Raw genomic sequence first — 19966 nt, 5'->3', positions numbered from 1 at the left:
AGATTTTTGAGGGGTCATGATGTAACAGGAATTTTGGAATTTCTTAGAGTTTAATTCTTCCAACAATATGAATGATACAATATGCAATTCTTCAATTTCCAAATGAGAAAACCAAAAGTCACAGAGTTCAAGCAACTTACTTATGATCACACAGCTAGAAAGTACTTTAATTAGTGATTATTATTACTATACCTCCTGTTTTTCCACCTGGAACACCTTTTCTCTTTGAAACAGAGCTGTGTGATAGAGAGGCTGATATGCACATTTATATACTTATTTGTTTGTTCAATATTTATTTTCCCATAAACATGAAGAAGTTTTTTCTTCTTGGTTCTATTGAGGAAGCAGAAATGAATATGTGCAGTTCTTGTGTTGATGGAGTTACAAGCCAGTGTCCACAGTTAACTCTCAGCTTTCCTTGCTCACAGTAGGGAAAAAGAATTCATACACTGGCAAATAGATTCGCAGATCTAATCTGCTCCAGTTTCTAGATAATTAAGAATCAAGGAGAAACCTCTGTTGTTTTCTGGTTGAAAATAAAAGATGAATCACTCCTTGCTTAGTAAGTGGAAATTAAGAACATAAACAGGGAAGCTCTGAGCTTTCGAGTAGACAACATGAACCAAGCTCACCCTCCTGAGTTGAAAAAGGTATGAACAAGAAGTTAACCCTGAATTAAATGGTGGCAGACATGTCCAAGGAATATTGTGGGTATTTGGTCTGTTTAGGAATCTTATGACAGATGAATGTGGGAAGAACTTGGGGGCAATAGAACAACATTGGAATGGTGGTAACAGGAGTAAATATCATTATCATGTTAGAAGCTTGGAAGGACTATAAATAATGGCAGAGTAACCCATGTCCCCTCTCCAAAGGGCCTATTTTACTATGACATAAAAATTGAGTCATATACACTTTTATGTTAAAGTTTTTGTTAAAGAAAGTTTTTAATGGTAAAGAAATAAAAGAATATAAACAGATGATCAGATTGCTGGATTTGGAATAAAAAAATTTGTGAGCAAATCCTACTCACAATAAACAATTGTATAAGTTTGGAAGTTACTTCTCTTTTCCACTTTTCATCTTCCTTATCTGTAAAGTGTGTATCTAACTGTCAATTAGGTGTAAAAATACAACCCAAGTAAGAGGATTAAATGAATGCATGGATATGTACTCGGTCATAATGTATGTTAAGCACTAAGCACATTGCCCATTGTTTGACAAGCTGTCCTCAAACGATAGCAATTATTATGACTTCTTTGTCTTTGAGGTCTCATGATTTAAGGAGACAGAGATTATTATTCTGAATTTGATTGTAAAGCTTTGATTGTAAAGCATAGCAGATGCAGACAGCCTGCTTAGTAGATTGGGATGCTAAAAATACTTTAGGTATTTATATTGGATTGTTTTATTATCTTTAAACTCCTGGCAACAGTGTTTCTTTGTGTTGTTGTCATAAGAAGGTATGTTAGGAGAAGAATTCTAGCTAATTAAGGGTTGGAACTACTTGACTTCTAGAAGATTAATTAATTTTATTGCCTTTGCTTTTAAAACATTCCATTTTTTTTTCCTGGAAACTTCACTCTAATTATGCTAACTTACATTCATTAAATACTTGTTCTGCATTGGACAACCACTATAAGTGATTTTCATGAATTAATTTATTGTTCCACAGCCCAGTGAAGAGAATTCTATCAGGCATCTCTATGGTGTGGATTTGCTTACAACTAGAGTAATATGAGCCACAAAAATAACAAACACTTATTGGGACTATTGCTACAGAAGACTTGTAGGAGGATTCATTTTATAGATGGGGACACTGAGACCCAGAAATATTAATTAACTTGTCTCAAGAGAGTAAGTTATAGGTGTGACCATTAGGAGCCTGGCTCCAAAGCCCATGCTCCTGACACCTCTAACTTATGCCTCCTATAATAACAGGCTTCCTTATGTTTTTATAGACAGTATTGAAGTAAGGACTTGCCAGTGAGGAAACAACTCAGGTGGAGTGAACGTGAGCCCCACTGGGCCTGTGACAAACTCTTCATCCTTGGTGCATCATGAAGGAAGAGGATAACTGAACTGGACTTCAGGGGATATGAGTTCTGGCTTGCCTCTGATATTAATTTACAAGTGACTCTCTAGTCCTAAGTCTCCTCATCTATAGAACAAGGGACTATACAGAGGATCTCGAGAAGCCCTTTTAGCTCTCTGTATCAGTAGCATTGAAGTTCGGCATATGTAACATCTGAGACGATTCTCTCATTAGAACTACTTCGGGATAAGGGGATTATGTAATGTAGATGGGCATTGATCAAATTACTTCTCTTTCTCTCAAGGATACAGCCTGAGTGACTGTCTTTCTTGTTTGTTTATTTTTCTCTATCTCAGATCAGTCCCCTAGGTTAGTTAACTATTCTCTTAAAAATGAAAGAATGAGAGATGAAAGGATTACCCCACAGAACAGGTAAGTTTTGAAGGTGCTAGAGAAAAGGTGGGGAGGACAAAGAAGTGTGAGGGCTTTGGGTGCTGCCTGAATGAGGCTGCAGGGGATGCAGGTGGCTGTATGCAAGAAACAGATGTGAACTGGTAAGAAGACCCATGTTGACCTTCTATTCCTTAGTTCTTCTGGGAAGGACTTCCCCCTTTCAGTTAAACTTTTCTTCCTTCCACAACCAGCTGTCTTGGAATCCATGTGTTACTTAAGTGGGCCAATCAGAATCCTTCCCTGGGATCTTTAAAAAAAATTGTGATTAAGGGAGGAGGGCCAACTGCTCTGGTAGATTTGACATACAGGAGCTGTCAGCAAACATATTCTTCAAGCTGCAGAGGAACCTAGTTTGAGAGACTAAAAGTGATCTGCAGAGAGGTGCATATCAGAGAGCCAAATTCACACTTCTATTTTTTTTTGCCTGTTTATTTCCTGAACTCACGATGCTAAACAACAACCACCACCACCATCCTCTCCTTTTATCCAAGGTAGCTGTAGTTGGATTTCTGTAGCCTGGGGGGAAAAGAATTGGTTATTAAATAACAAAAAACATTCAGCTTTCTAATAATTCAATTCACTTCAAATTAGGTTCTGAACCCAGAATTCATGAGCCACATAAAGTAGGGTGTAAAATTTTATTGGTTGTTGCATTTTCCTGTTGTAAAGATGCATGACTTTCATCAGATTCTCAAAGGGGGATGTGAACTAAAAAAGGATAAGAACAATTACACCCGGGAGCTTGCGGGCCAGGGGTGAGATCCTTTCAGTAGGAGTTCAATAAACAGGCATTGAATGAATTCAGCACACATCAAGGAAGCTCCTGCTGAGCTTCAGCAATGGCACTAGGTTCACCAGGGACACAAAGACAAATGCCATGGCCTCAAGCAGAGCGAATCTTGTGGGCGAGAGATACAGCTAAAATGAAACAGAGTGAAGTAATTTTTACAATAGAGGCCCACAGTATGAGGCCCTCTAGGAAGCAGAGGCTGATGGCTAATTTTTTTGCTAGGGTACCAAGAAGGCTGAGTAAAATGGTATACAATTGTGGTGCATGAGACTTCAAAGGCTGGGCATGGCTCTACTCAGAATAGCATAGTGGCCAGGAACTCATACTCTGGCTTCAGACAATTGGATTCCCATTCTCCTCAGTCCATTTAGTAGCTATGGGACTTTGGACCTGGTGTCACTGAACCTCAATTTCCCCATTTAAAAAGCTGAAATAATAACAGTATTTATCTCATAGGGTAGAAGTCTGGTCACAAAATTGGTATAGAGCAAGGGCTCAAAAAAACAGTTACCACTGATTGCTATTACAGTAGCCACTGGTAGCAGGTAATGGTTGTTCGACAAGTGGAAATGATGGAGCAGAGGTTCTAGGCTGAGAGGGGAGTGAGAGCAGAGGCAGAGAGCCCATCATGGCTGGGAGTAGCAAATGCAGTTTGGTTGGAGCCTAGAGCAACTGTAAGATGACTTTGGAGATGCAAACCATAATGCCCTGAAGGCCAGCTCTGGAGTTTGGTGTGCAATAGGTGGTCATCAAAATATCTTAAGCAGAGGAATGACCTGGTTCAAGCTGAGCTTTAAGCAGAAAACGTGTTGTGGTGTGAGGGACCAACAGTACAAGGGATGAACAGAAGGGAGAGTTATGGGAGGGTAGCACTGTGTTTAGGAGCTCAGGTCCTGGAGTCAGACAATCTAGTTGTTGGCTCTGTCCCCGACTATTTATATAATTTTTGAAATATTACTTAAGTTCCCTAAGACTTATTTTTGAAAATGATTGAGGTAAAAGTACTTATGAGATTGTTGAGAGGAAGAAGTGCAATAATGCATGTTAAGGAGTTTTTATTTTTTAACCTGGTATACAGAAAAGCATTCCATTTTTAGCTATTTTTATAAGATCAAAGAACAAAAAGGAGGCTATTTCCCCTAAGACTGAAGAATGAACCTTTCCTGTAGCCCAGCCCACCTCATCTCAAATGCCAGAGAAAAGATTTATCCAGTGAAAATTTTTAGACAAATCCTGAATGTGTAGGGTCTAGAAATAAGTCCCCAACATGTCTGCTTCCATTTCTGCTAGCATCCCTCTTCCTCAGATCTTCTGAAGCAGTACCCCCGCTCAGTATTTGTAGGGTTTTCAGGTTTATGTTACTTTGGGTGTCGGCGGGCCCACTGCAGATGGATGTTCGAACTTGGATGTAAGTGTGGCCCTGAGGTGGCTCTCATCACATCAATGCTTGCTTCCTGTTGAGCATGTGATCTGGGTAGTAATCAGTCCTCTCCACAAACAAAAGCTAAATCCAGGGCCTGTTGCTCAAAATAAGTGAAGTCTCTGTGATATTTGTAATATTTTTCTAAAGCAGGGGAAAAAAAGCATTCAGAGCGGAAACTGAATTGCTAAAAACCACGGGAATTCATTTCTTCCTTTTTGAAATCCAGTCTTATAATGAGTGATCCTCACCTGAAAATGCTGAGAATAATCAGGAGTAAAAGAATAAATGAAGTTTAAAAACATGGGTTATTTCAGAGCATGGGATAGGAATATACAGCCAGAGTATTCATCTAATCATTTGTTACCCTTTTTCTTTTTTAAAAAAATATTGATCTGAGGAAAGCAATGTTTCAATTGCACTCTTCTTCCAATTTCATCTTAAAAATAATTTGTAAAAAGCCTCCCCTCCTGACACAGTCTGTTCTCCTCAAATCCTCTGGACATAGGGCAACATCCTCAAAAGGAAACAGCACCCATGACAATAGGCTAATAATTCTTGTTCCTTTGTGATTCATATTGATGATGATAAAGATAAATATTTGTATGGTTCTCACTTTATTCTAGGAAGTGTTCTGAGAACTTTATGTCTACTAACTTATTTGATCTTATGGATTAGATAATATAACTGCATTTTGCAGATGAGGAAACAGGTAATAAAAGGTGACTGAATAATTTAGCTGAGGCCACATGCTTGCTAAGATATGGGGTTAAGATTTGAACCCGGGAAAACTGGCAATCATTTGTCTTCAACCACAATGCTGTGGTAAAAATACCGATTTGTATTATTGTAGCTATACATTGCTAGCATGTTAGTTTATCACCCAAATTAAGATTAACGATCAACTCTGTACTGTTTTTATTAAAATTTCACAAAATATGAAGACAAACTGGGATGTCATATAAATATGGAAAAATATTTTGTTTTTAAAATTAACACAGATATAAGACAAGCTAAAGCCCTTTATATAGTGGTGAATGCTGTCTCCATGTTCCTTTGGTTTTTTTTTTAACTCTAGGCAATTTTTTTTTACAGTTCCTCAAATTTCTTCTTTGTATTTTCTCACCAATTGTTCTACTCAGCTTTTCCACCAGTGTGACTAAAGGGCCTGGCCAGAACAATTTTAGGGGAGGAAAACTGTATTTTATGTCTCAGTCCATGGATAGCAGGTTCCATTTCTCAGGGCTTGAGGTGAGGGTGAACATTGGTCTAGTGTGTGGCAGGGGGAAGCAGCTCACATGGTGATCAGAAAGCCAAGAAAGAGATCACCACTTGCCAGATACAAATATATATAGCCCCAAGCCACGCCTCCAATGCCCCATATCTCCTCTAGCCACACCTCACCTGCCTTCAGTTACCACTCAATTTATCCCATCAGGAAATTAATTCACTGATTGGGTTAAAGCTCTCACAGCCCAATCATTTCCCCTCTGAACCCTCTCGCATTGTCTCACATGTGAGCTTTTGGAGGACACCACATCCAAGCCATATCACCAATTTCTGCTTTTGTTTTCCTAGACACTTTGTCCACCAATTGTGACATGCCATAAATTTATCTCCTTCCTGGAAAATAAGCCTCATGTTTCCTCTTACGTCAGGAATCATTCTTCCACATTTAGGTGTATGCATTAAATGTATTAATATTGTTTAAAACAGGTCTCTTTTTTTGCCACAGTATTTCCTTGGGGGAAATAAACTAGTTTCATTAAGTTTCTTAAATAAAAAAGAGTAATAAGTTTTTTCATTATATTTGAATTTTGATCTTTTATTAATTTTTTTCTATTGAAAAGAAGTAGCCACAATTATTAGTTTGTTAGAGTTGCATAATGAAATACTGGTCCAGGTGGCATAGAAAATAGAAATTAATTTTCTTAGAGTATTTATTTACTTATATTAGTTCTTAATGTCATATGTGACATAATTATAAAAACATGGAACATAGTTTCTTCTAATATAATCCCCAGTACTTGTCCTTTCCTTCCCTTCCTCCCACCCCATTCCCTTCCCTCTACTCTTCTGATCTTTCTGCTATTTACATATAGTTTTTCTTAAATTAATGTCTTGTGAATATACATGATGGTGAGATCCACTGTGGCATTATCATATACATACATACAAATGTCAGGTTCATTCCACTGTCTTTCCCTATTCTACTAGAAGTTCAAGATCAAAATGTCAGCAGGGTTGGATTCTCCAGAGGGGACATTTTTTCTTTCATGGATGTTGTTCAAGTATACAGAAGAAATTATTGTAAGCATAGAAACCATAATGTCACCAAAGTATTTTAAGGTGGATCATTCCTCCTGATCCCTAATTAAAATAATACTAAACCTGGGATTACATTTCATTTTTCTATTTCTATTATTATGATTATACATAATAGTGGGGTTCGTTGTGGCATAGTTATATATGCACATGACATCATCTATTCCAATTCATTCCCTAGTACTTCCCCCTTCTCTTCCCACCTCTCTCCCTCTGTTCTCTTTCCTCTATTCTTCTGGTCTTCCTTGTATTAGTTTATATGTTTAATTTTTATTGATGAATTATAATCATAAATAAAAGTGAGATTCACTATGGTATATTTGTACATGCATAAAGCATAACTTGGTCAATCTTATTCTTCAGTTCTTCCCCTTTTTTTCCCTCCCCCCACCTTGATTCCCTATTCACCCTTGACTGATATCCCTTCTACCTATCTATCACCCTTCCTTAATAAGGCCCCTAATGGGCAAGAAATAAAACCAAGAAAAATAAGTGGGATAGCATCAAATTAAAAAGCTACTGCACAGGAAAGGAAACAGTGGTGTGAAAAAAGAGCCTAAAGAATGCAAAAACCTCTTTGCCAGTTACTCTTCTGACAGAGAGAATTAATATCCAGAATATACAAAGAACTCCAAAAAACTTAACACACACACACACACACACAAAAAAAAAAAAAAAAAAAAAAACCTAACCAAAACACAAACACAATCAATAAATGGGAAAATGAACTTTTAAGATTTTTTTTTATAGAAAAACAAATGGCCAAAAATATATGAAACAATGTTCAACATCATTAGCAATCAGGGGAAATGCAAATCAAAGTACACTGAGATTTCATCTCATCCCAGTTAGAATGACAGTCATCAAGAATATAAAGAATAAATGCTGGTGAGGATGTGGGGAGAAAGGAACACTTAGGAATTGGTGGTGGAACTGTGCCTCAGTCTGGCTGGCCACAATTCACGAGCCACTTGTCAAACAGGAACAAACTTTATTTTTAGAAAGCAGGCCGCACCACTCCAGCTCTCCAGGAATTCCCTCAGAGCCCAACTGCCACCACCAGCTCTTCTGGTGAGAGCCTCTACTGGAACTCTTGAGACCGATTGGCTGGGTCGCATGGGTGGAGCCAAAAGAGTCCCCCAATGAGCAGCTCCGTTGTCTGAAAGGGTGGGGAAACAGCCCAATAAGTGTCACCCAGAGGAGCCAATCAGCTGAAAGTTTGTTGGTGCCGTGGTGAGCCAATCAGCTGGAAGTTTGCTGGGGCGGCTTTGGCTGTGGCTCTCAACAGAACTGCAAACTAGTGCAGACACAGTAGAAATCAGCATAGAGATTCCTCAAAAGACTAGGATAGAACCACCAGATGACCCAGCTATTCCACTGCTGGGTATTTATCTCAAAGAACTAAAATCAACAAGCTATAATAGATACATACATACCAATGTTTAGAGCAGCACAATTCATAATAGCCAAGTGTTGGAATTAGACTAGGTGTGTGTCAACAGATGACTGAATAAAGAAAATGAAGTATGTACATTATAGAGTTTTACTCAGCTATAAAGATGAAGTTATGTTCTTTGTAGGTAAATGCTAAGTAAAATAAAACAGATTCAGAAACTCAAGGGTTGAATGTTTTCCCTCATTTGTAGAAGCTAGAGAGAGAAAAAAAAATAAAAATAAAAACAACAATAAAAACAGAAAGAACAGGGATTGCATTTCTGTCAGAATGTATTTCTTTCACTGTATCCATCTGGTGTAAGGTCCAGCTGGGATTTTACCTTTCCCATGTTTCACTTACTTTCCAACCTCTTCTTTTGTGTCTTCTGATTTGGATCATAGTGATACAGGAATGTTCTGTTCCCAGCTTGTGAAATACTGGTTTTCTCACAGAGCTGTTGGAGGGTTACACAATGTGAACTGTGGGAAAGTCTTTTTCTTAATTGTAGATTTGCTCACTGCATAAATTGTGAGCTCTTAGGGAATAAGGAATACATTCACTTCTCAATACAGATATTCCCCAACTTAACTATTGTTCAACTTAAAATTTTTGACTATCTAATGGTGCATACAACCATTCTGTTTTTTTCATTTTCAGTATAGTATTCAACAAATTTCATGAAATAGTCAACACTTGATAATAAAATGAGAAAGTGCATTTTACTCATTATAAAAAAATAAAACAATCTAGTTTAAACAAGGAGGAGAATCCAAGTTAGAATACAATCTGGGAGCAGGCCTCAGAGGTTTGACTTCAGAAGTGGAAGACTGAAGCATGGATAATAAGACACAGAACTGAATCACTAAAAGATATGTGTTCCTTGTGAAGCTAGGAGAGAGCAGGTATTATAGGTTGAATTGTGTTTCCCCTAAATTTATGTGGTGAAATACTAGCCTTCAGTACCTCTGAATGTAAATGTAATATGTAAAATTTCCATACTTGGAACTAGGATCATTGTAAATGTGATTAGTTAAGATAAGGTCATACTGAAACAGAGAAGTCTCCCGATATAATATAATCAATATCTTTATAAAAAGGGGAAATTCAGACACAGGGACACAAAAGGAGATACCATTTGAAGATAAAGGCAAAGAATTGGGTAATAAGTCTATAAGCCAAGGAAACTCAGAGTGCCAGAAAAGCACCAGAAACTAGGTGTCTTGGGGCTATACAGATACTTCCTCACAGCCTTCAGAAGGAATCAATCCTGCTGACATTATTTTTAAAATATTTTTTAGTTGTCAATGAAAGCAAAGTGAGAAAGTGAGAGACGGGCAAGCAGGAGACCAGGCAGAGATCCACACGAAGATTTGTTTGTCAAAGCTGATAAATTAAGGCCATCTCTCTATAGAGAGGAGAGGGGCACAGAGACGTTTGGGTATTCAGCTTTTGTGGGGTAGGGGTTTGGAGTTATAGCTGTGGCACTATAGGATAGGTTCTGGGGTGCTTGCATCAGAGTTAGGTGGGTGGGGAATAGCATGGGATTGTCTTAGATGGATGGTACCATGGGGTTTTCCAGAACAAAGTAGCCCTGTCCTTCTGGGATTGGCTTAGGGTTATGGTACCATGGGTGTGTCACTAATGGGGGTGGGGAGAGTCCTAGTAAGAGGAAGTACAGGAAAGCAAAACTTATCTCATAAGATGGTGATTAACATTTAAGAGCTGCTCTAATGTTAAATCAATACCCTGTAGTCAAGGAACCTTTATTTTATTTATTTATTTATTTTTATGTGGTGCTGAGAATCGAACCCAGTGCCTAACACATGCTAGGCAAGCGCTCTACCACTGAGCCACAACCCCAGCCCCTCCTGCTGACATTTTGATCTCGTACTTGTAGTCTACAGAATTGAGACAATAAATTTTTGTCATTGAAGCTGCCTAGAGTGTGGTACTTTGTCACAGCAGCCATCCTTTTGGACAGCAATATGACTGGCAGTGATGAGGACCAACTGGATGGAGTACGAGTCAAGATCCTTCCATTCTAAGAATTAATGTTTTGCACTAAGGAACAGGGAGCCCAAGGTATCTGAAAAGAATGGGAGGATAAGAGTCTGGTAAGCTGATGTGTGAGGCAGCCTTTAAGGACTTTACCCCTTAAGGATAAAGAAGCCAAGACAACTTAACAGAAATGAGAAATGACTATAAGTTTTTTGGCTTGATCCCATTGGGGTTGAGAGGGTTGGGGTGAGAATGGATAACAAGGCTGACTTTGGAAGACTCTTTTGCCATTATTGACAATTGAGATTGGAATGAGACTGAGGGGATCTATCAATGAGGGATCTATCTATTAAATTTTGTGTTGTTTTGGCAACCAACAGCCCCCAAATTAGTGTCTCATTAAAAAAGTTAGGTCTATTTTGCATTCAGGCTATATGCCCAGTGCAGCTTGATGGGGACAGAAGGATGAGTTCCACAGTAATCCACAGAAGATGCTTCCACAGTCACCACAGCAGAGGGTATGGTATACGGGAAATCACATAATAGTTCTTAAGGTGTCTACCTGGGAGTGGCGCCTGTCATTCCACTTGCATTTCATTGACCAAAGAAAGACTTTGAGGGGTTGTAATCTTCCAGATCCACAGAAGGAAGAAAGCCAGGAGCATTTGGTGAACTGCACTAATAGCTTCACAGAAGCTTAAGAACTACACAGTCCAGATACTGGCTGTATACATGAGGAAACTGGAATTCAGAATTGTGATTTTTGCCAGCCAAGACACAGCTATTAAGTGGCAGATACAGAAATTCTGACACTGCTTTTTCTGCTATATTCTGCTGCATTCTTCACAAGCGTTCCTTCAAATCAAACATAATGATACAGAACACATCACTTGTACAAAGGACCTTATCATTCTCTAAAGTGAGACATGAAACAGATGAAGCCGTGCTTAGTTGTAGAAAAATGAGATTTATCCTACAAGAAATGGATCAATATGTGCTACAATTTAATAGCTACCCAGTAATAATTCTCTACTGCCCCCACACCCTCCAATTAAGAAGGGCTACTTTGGGATATTTTAAAAGTAATAGAGCTACTATGTTTTAACTGTCTTTGGATCCACAGCTTCTGGGACTGCCATAGGTCCACTGTATTATTTAATTAATGAAGATAATCAGCATAACGCTAACTAGAGATATTTAAACCAATATTAAAGAAGGTTTTGTTCAATAGGTTTCTGTGCAGTCAAGAAATAGCTCAGTAATCTTGGGGCACTCAATCAGGCAAAGAATGGCCTGGTCCTGGAAGATAAGCTCTAAGCCCTTGGACTATCCTGCCTGATAAGAGTATATTCATAGGACTGAGACCTTGCACTGTACCAGATAGTTTATATTAACAATATGATTTATGACAAATGCCTGTTTTTGTTTGCCTAGGTTCCTAAGCCAAGTTATATGTTTGATTTCTGGGTGCCAGAGACTGAGTAAGTAAGGTCAGACCATAGAAACTCCACACTTGTGTGACTGACCCCAAATAAATATCCTGGACCCTAACGTTCAGATGGGGTTCCCTGGTTTGATAATGTTTTGTGTATATATGCTGTCACAGATCATTTTGAGGAGAATTAAGTGCTATTTGATGTCCCCACTGAGATAGGTTACTTGGACATTCATTCCTGGCTTCAGCTAGACTCTACTCTGTGTGTCTTTTAGTTTTGCTAATTTTTATCACTATCCTTTCTCTGTCATCAACCATCGACAGGAAGGGCTTTTTTGATTTCTGTGAATACTTTTAGGAAATTTTTGAATCTGAGGGTGGTCTTAGAAGCTTCCCCCCCAAAAAAAATGTTCTAAGTGGTAAGAAGACATATTCAAAATATTTCCACAGATGAATCTTTTGAGACTCTCAGGAAAACACAAAGGATGCTAGGGAGTTGATGAGAATGGGGGCAACAGAGTGAATACCATCCTAACACGACTTAAAAAGGACCACGTCAGGATGATCTGGAATCCAACAGAGGACATCTGAATGCACATTAATTTAGACATATGTGAACAGTCATTCTACAGGGCTTACTATTACAGTAATACAGCCAAAGGTTATTGTCCACTATAAGAGTAACAGCGTATCTCCAAAATATGGGCTTAAGACACTACCTTTAAAAATTTGTTTATGTGGTTTTTAATGTATCTTTTTATTGTGAAAATCACAAACCTATTAACAGTAGAGATAACAGTGCCATCACCTTCTGTAAACCCACACCGACCTGTGGCAATTTGTCTCAGGCAATTTGTCTCATAGTTCGGCTTCCACTGCCTGACTCCCCCTGAAAATTATTTTGAAGTTAATTCAAAACATGACATCATTTCATCTGTTAATATTTCTGTAGGCAATCTTTAAAGATTAAGACTCACTTTTTTAACTGGAAAAATGATCCTTATCTAAACATTTTATTTATTTATTTATTTATTTTTGCATTACAATTCTTAATACACCATTATACAATGGTGTATTATATACAATATGTAATATTGTATATAATATACAAATTGTATAATTATACATTATACAATTTGTATATTATACATTATACAAATTTATCATATCTCTGATTATAGATAAAGTATGTTGGCATCAAATTCACATCTTCATACATGTATTTTGTATAATGATGAGGGTCTCCTTTCACCATCCATGCTATTCCCCTTCTCCCTCCCTTTCCCTCCCACCCCTATTCCCTATGTAGAGGTAATCTTCCTCCCATGCTCTCTCTCCCAACCCCATTTTGAGTCACCCTCCTTATTAATTATACCTAAAAAGTTAGTATTTCCCTACTATCCTCAGATATAAAAATCCAATATTCAAATGTCCGTGTTATCTCATAAATTTTGTTACTATGATTATAAACACATATTAATTGTACAAATGTGTGGGTTTCACTATGGTGTCTCCATACACACACACACACACACACACACATATATATTGGGCTTTGATCATGTCTATGCTCTGTTTTTCTCCCTGACCCTCCTTTCTCATCCCTTTCCTGTCAATCCCTATGACATTTCTTACAAATAAAAAAAAAAAAAGAAAAAGAAAAACTTAGAGTATTTTAACTCAAGGCAATCATTTGTTTATTTGCTAAACCACTGCCTTTTCTAATTATTATCAATAAAAATGTTAATGGAGACTTGCTCCAGGTTATAAAACAAGAGACTTGTGATATACAAACATACCTGTCTGTAAAAGTGCAAATGTGAACTTTAAATTAAAAACAGAAAATGCTCACTAATTACTTTTAAGGACTTAAAAAAAACACCAAACATTATCTTTGGCTCAAAAATTTTCCTCTTTTATTGGAGAATGTCACCATTGCCAGTTTGTTCATGAACTGCCTAAGAGAGAGTAATTTTGCTATTTGAACCTTCAGTTGTTTGTTCACATTAAATAAGGTAATATGGTAGAGTATTTTGCCAAATGTAAAGTGCTATGTAAAAAGCATTAGGGGTCATTCTCACGGGCAGTGGACCATGATGCTTCTTAGGCATATGATATTTGCATTTCAAGCATATCTTTTTGGCTGGGAATTTAACTGGATGTGGTCTGCATAACAAGAGCAGGTTGGGGCATAAAAGAAGGGTTGAGGATGGAAAAAGACCCAAGAGAATGGGGGAAATTGTAGGAAAACATTTTGACAAGAACAATCCTTGGACATAGCAACTCAGTAATGGGATATTTGAAATTATATTGACTAGGTGGACAGATAGTACAGTAACATGCAACATAGGAAAGAGGTTATGAATATGACTGGTGAAGTCCACAGACAGGAATCTGAATTCCAACTTTACCAACTAAGGGCTGTGTGGTTTGGAGTACATAAGAATGTCTCTCCAATTCTCAATTTACTCAAAATGTAAACTGGGATAATAGAAACTAGTTGAAGGAATTAAGATAAACTTTAATAATATATGTAAGGCATTAGCATAGTGCTTAACGAATATAGTAATATAGCTCATTAACCACTGGCTGGTAGATATTTAGGAATACTGGGGGTGGGTTTTTTTTTAAAATCAGAATTAGTTTCAGCTGTGTACACAGGGACACTTCCAGGTCTTAGGAATCAGGCAGATCCTCATAGAGAGAGGAGGAAGAGAGCTCAGCCATACCTGCTTTACACCTGTCACCATTTGAAGAATGGGTTCTCAGGGCTATAGTGGAGAAGACGCTTCACTTTTTATCTTGTTGCAGTGGTAGGCAAGTCTTCTCTCCACAGTACTAATACCAAACTATTGTCCAATGAGTAGGCCGAAGGTGTTTGAAGACTTTGATCTTTGCAGAGCCCCCTCAAAGCACCAGTCTCTTTCTCATCAGCTTGTGTGTGCTCACCTGTGTGTGTGTGTGTGTGTGTGTGTATTTAGTTAGGTAGTTTTCCAGTGCTGGGGATGGAACCAGGGGGCCTTGTGCATCCCCCAGCAAACATGTATGTTTTATGACATCTGGATCACAGGGCAAGAGGAAGGGGTTTCCTGATACAGAGAAGTGGAGGTGGTGTGGAAGGAAAAGCCCCAGCATGAGGATTTCAGTAGAACTGAACAGATAAAACACACCTTAATACATAGTGTCAGAGGCCATGAGACATTTACAGTATTTGAGGTCCTTTTAGAGCACGTTTCAACACTTCATTTGGCTTGGAATGATCTTAACTATTTTTCACACTTGGTCAAAATAGACCCAACCATTTGCAGAGGACACATGAGCCATAAAATGCATTAAATGAGTCCAAGGAAAGCACCTCCAGAAAATACAAAGTATTTGCATTAGTTGTTCATTCTCAGATCTCAGTAAGAACAGTACCATGCTAACCAAAGAAGGAGTCAATGCTGAATCAGAGTGCCACTCAGGCAGCTAAGTGGGCAGCTCCAAGGCCACACAGTTCATTGTTACCATGGGTGCATCTAACCATGGTAACAATGAACAGCAGAGATGGGGCCTCATGCTGAGGAAGAATAACTCTGAGAGGTGGAACAGATGGCCTGTTGTCTGTTTCTACTTTGGGCATGACAGATGAGCAATGGATCCAATTATATTACTGGAAGGGGAGAGCCATCTAGGATGTTAGTGATCTATAGGCTGACCGTGAAGCTTTGGAGCAGCACCAGGTGCATTCAGGCAGTACCTGCCCAGGAGTAGTCATGGTAACTATAGACATGCTCCAAGAAGTCATCCCCTGAGCTACTCACTGCTTGGGAAAGGAAGCATGAAGATGGAAGAGGCAAACAGTAAGACCAGCACATGGTTCCTGCTATCTGTACAGACAATATGGATTTGGGCACTTTACCTTCATCAGAAAAGACTAAATTAATAAAAAAAAAAAAAAGAGACCAATTAAAAAAAATCCCTTTGTCAGAGAAAAAGGAAGTGCTCTCTCTTGCTGTTCTTATTTAGCTCAGTGACTCTTCAAGTGTTTCCATTTCCCATGAATGCTGCAAAGAGAGATGACTGCTTCACATTAAAGGAAATAATGAACACGTGTGTTAAAAGAGCTTTCTTTACAGTGGGTTTTGTAATACTCCTTAAGTCAAAGTCTATTAAAAGATTTCTTATCAGATAAACTTGGGCAATTCAAAATTTAACAGATCTCTTCATTAAAGGACTTCATAGTTATTATTAATTATGTTATGAATTATGATGATTCAAACATATAAAATGTGGAATTCCGAGGCTTATTTGACTAAGAAATGCTTTTAACCTAGAGTATTTATCTGAAGAGGGAGCAGGGATATATTCTAAAGTAATGTTTTGCAGAAATCCCTCTGAAAAAAAGTTACTTTTCACCCTTTAGGAATAATTTGGATACTAGAGCTGGTAATATGAATCAATTAATTTAGCACTGTAGAAATTTGGCTGCTGTATTCAAGACCACAAAGACTAGTTTACTTGTACTCTTTCTGTGTATAAAAATAAGGACAATGGCCCAGCTTGAATTTCCTCAAAACTTCCATGCACATAACCAGTATTGCTACGAGTCACCCTGTCTTCCTTAAGATTTCTATTTAGTCTTTCAAGTCATGAGAATGGAATATAACCCAATTCATTAAAGAAAATTTACAAATAGGAGATACTAAATGATAACAAAATTATATAGTGATTGATATAGGATATACTACTTAATATTTCAGAAGGTTTAAAATCCAAGGGCCATGACATTCTCTCAAAGTTTGTTCAAACCATCATAAACTAAGAAAAAATGTCTAAGCTTCATGCAATGGAATAGTTATCATATTCATCCCCACGTAATCATTTGCAGTGACAGTATAGTACATTCCCAATCAGAGACATGTAAAGAAGTCGTGCTTGAGAAAATTTATTCCGAATAATGTAGAATTAATGAGTATATAATTCCCCCCATGTATGCTGGGTAAATATACTCAGTTACATATGTTCTCAGGCCACTAAAAATCAAATCAGCCTGGAAATTCTTCTGCTTTGTTTGCATTCTCTTGACACCAAATTGATAGTAGGCCTCTAGCTCAATATTTAATGAATCTTCTTAGGGAACTTTCACTGATAATGAAAAGGACAATGGAGCCTTTGATGCGGCAAGCTCATAACTGAAGATATTGCAATTGGGCTTGGTGAGCAAGATGAAAAGAGGAATGTGCTCACTCTGCAGTTGCTGGTATTAAATGTGTTCTGGTGTGTTATAGGTGAAAAAGAAGCTTTTGTACCTGCCAGGCTCACAGTGTTTTCAGGCCTGATTCAGTTGCATGTGCATCATTAGCAGGGGCAGAACTGTAGAGGCTCACTTGGGAGCTGAATGAGCATGATCAGGGGAGGGATACAATACACAGAAGTGTGGTCTGGTCTGAGGGGTAAGGAACAAAGATCCAGGCTCTGCTCTAAGCTCTGCTCCAAGGAACAGAATGAGCTTGGAGCTGCAGCCCCTTCCTTCTCTACTTGTAAATCACAAGCCAGGAAGCCCGGGGCTACAGGGTCTGCTAATGTGCTCTCATATATTGCACTGAGAGCTGCCCACTCAGATGACCTCCACAAATCTTGTTACTCAGAGGTGAGTGCCCTGGAGAAATAAGTGTTGGATTTGGAAAGAAAAATGAATCATCTAAATTAAGTGGGAAGATTCTGGTCTGATGCAGTGAAAGTATCATCAAAAGGGAAGGAAAAGGTGAAGGGCCAATGTAGAAAATATACATGTATAAGTGTGACTCTATGTTCATAAGCAGAAACTCAAGCTCAACATTTTTTCTTTATTCAGGACTGTGAATAATAAAATCTTGATGCAGTAATATTATAATAATTAAAGATTATAATAACAGCAAACACAATATTATTGAGTGCCTATTATGGGCCAGGCACTAGGCCCCCTGGGATTTGTTTAATTTGATTTCATAATAAATAGGCACTGTTGTAATTCCAATTTTACTTATTTGGAAATAGAAACTTAAAAAGATTAAGTAACTCAAAGTCACACTGCTAGCTAACAGTGGAGCTTGGTCTTTGAATCCAATGATGGGCGTTTTAGCCACTGATGATGAGTCATACTATTTGTATTGAGGAGGTAAAAGAGGTTTTAATGAATAGGGCATATGTCTTGCTGTCATGGAGTATGTGGTCAGAAGGAGAAGATGCCAGAGTACTTCACATCGTTCATTAGACATTTGTGGGAGTATGTGGAGCTGGAATGGAGACGTGCAGGAGTCTGTAAGAACATTTCAGAAGGGCCCTGACTAAATCAACACTGTGTCCCCTACATCAGTCTGCTTCCATCCACAGCTGTAGGGACTAGTCTACACACACCCACACAAATACAATTCATCAAGAATACAGATCCATCCTTCCTATCCCAAATCAGATTTTAGAGTTTACGACTGATTCCATATCTTAAAATAAGGATATATAAGACCATTGTCCACGTCATCTTTTGTTGCTTTGGTTGTCTACAGGATAGAAGTGTACCTGTTAAGCTGCTTTATGAACTAGATCTCTAGGCCATTTTGAGATTCTTTGCTGTGGTGAGAGAACAGAAGAGCATCTAAAGTCTGACTCACAGCCTTTTCCACCCATACGCCTATGGCTCACCCTTTGGGAAGTGTTGGAGGCAGAGTGTGGGAGTGCAGATCTGGCTGCCACTGCTTATTTGGGTCCCATTGGTGACTTTGACTGGAGAGTTTGTGTAGCCAACTTGGTGGGTGGGTTCCTCAATTACAAGGGTGTTTTTTGGGGATTTTCCCAAAGGGAATGTTGTAGATACATCTGTCTTCTCAGTTGAACCCTTTCATTTTGTTCTTGCCCCAACTGTAACTGGGTGGGAATGTATCTGTTTTAGAGAAGGTTCTCAAGGCCACAGGACAAACTGTTCTTTGGGAAACACCTACAGGATGGGGAAATTATTTGAGTATATACTAAGGGGCTCATGAGTTGAAATTAAATTACCACTGTGAGGTGAGATTAAGATTAGCATGATAGAAACTTAGTTTGACTATGGTATTTAGAGATGGAGACTTTGGGAGCCCTTACGATTGAATGTTAGTGGTTTTATAAGAAGAGGGAGAGGAATCAAGAGACCCATTCTCCCTGACTCTTTCCAGGTCATGCCATCAACAAAAGGCCATCACTAGATACAGTCCTTCAACTTTGTTCTTCCAGAATGATGAGACAAATAAATATTTTCTATTTATAATTAGCTTGCCTCAGATACTTGGTTATAGTAATAAAAATTGACTAAAACTGGTAAACAGGATCAGAAAGAATTAGGAACCCAGCATGGATGTCATCTCAGGTCAGGTCAACCTTTGGACTAATTCCAGAATCCTGGAGTATAAAACATATACAGAGTTGTCCCATATTGAGGCAAAGGACCCAGGCTCTTATCCCCAGATCAGTTCCCTCATCCTGAGGGAAGCTAATCTCCCAGGGGTCTCCAAAAGTCCGAGTTAGGGTGGGTGCAATAGAAACTAAATGAGATCTGGATGGGATATCTACTCCAGAGTTACAGTGGGATTGGGATAAAGAATTTTCCCCATCTCTGAGTCCCAAACCCTCAATGGAGTATGGAGACAATGAGTACATAACATAACATAACATAACATGATTTTGCTTTTCTGATGATGGCAGCCAGCAGGTAGAAAATTATGGGGAACTCAGGTGCTTATGGCAGAGGTCTCTTCAGATCCTATGTCTCCTGCATCCAAATGGGGATGCTAGTGGAAGTGCCTAGTTGGTCCTGCTAGTGAAAGTGCCTCCTAGTGACTGTTTTGAAGCATCCTCTATTCAAGATGGTGCATCCTATTGTATGGAGTCTATGGAATGTTAAGTGACATTTTATCTCTTAGGGACAAAGTCTCCACATGGGCCAGAGAGACAGACAACCTCTTTTACATATTTGAAACTCACTCTTACAACCTATAGAATTAAGATTTTTCTGCCTTTATACATTTCCAACAACAAATGTAATAGTGCAGAAAACCCAGATGATTCATCAACTTTTCTGTACT

General features: G+C 38.4%; 1 pseudogene; it reads left to right on the top strand.

Annotated features, from left to right (window-relative positions):
* The first annotated feature begins 617 nt into the window (after positions 1–617).
* Positions 618–844, top strand: LOC114089010 (small nuclear ribonucleoprotein G pseudogene; annotated as a pseudogene).
* The last annotated feature ends 19122 nt before the right edge of the window (positions 845–19966 follow it).

Source organism: Marmota flaviventris, chromosome 9 (assembly GCF_047511675.1).
Source record: "Marmota flaviventris isolate mMarFla1 chromosome 9, mMarFla1.hap1, whole genome shotgun sequence".
In the NCBI taxonomy this organism is placed as follows: domain Eukaryota; kingdom Metazoa; phylum Chordata; class Mammalia; order Rodentia; family Sciuridae; genus Marmota; species Marmota flaviventris.
This window is presented reverse-complemented; position numbering and strand designations above follow the sequence as displayed.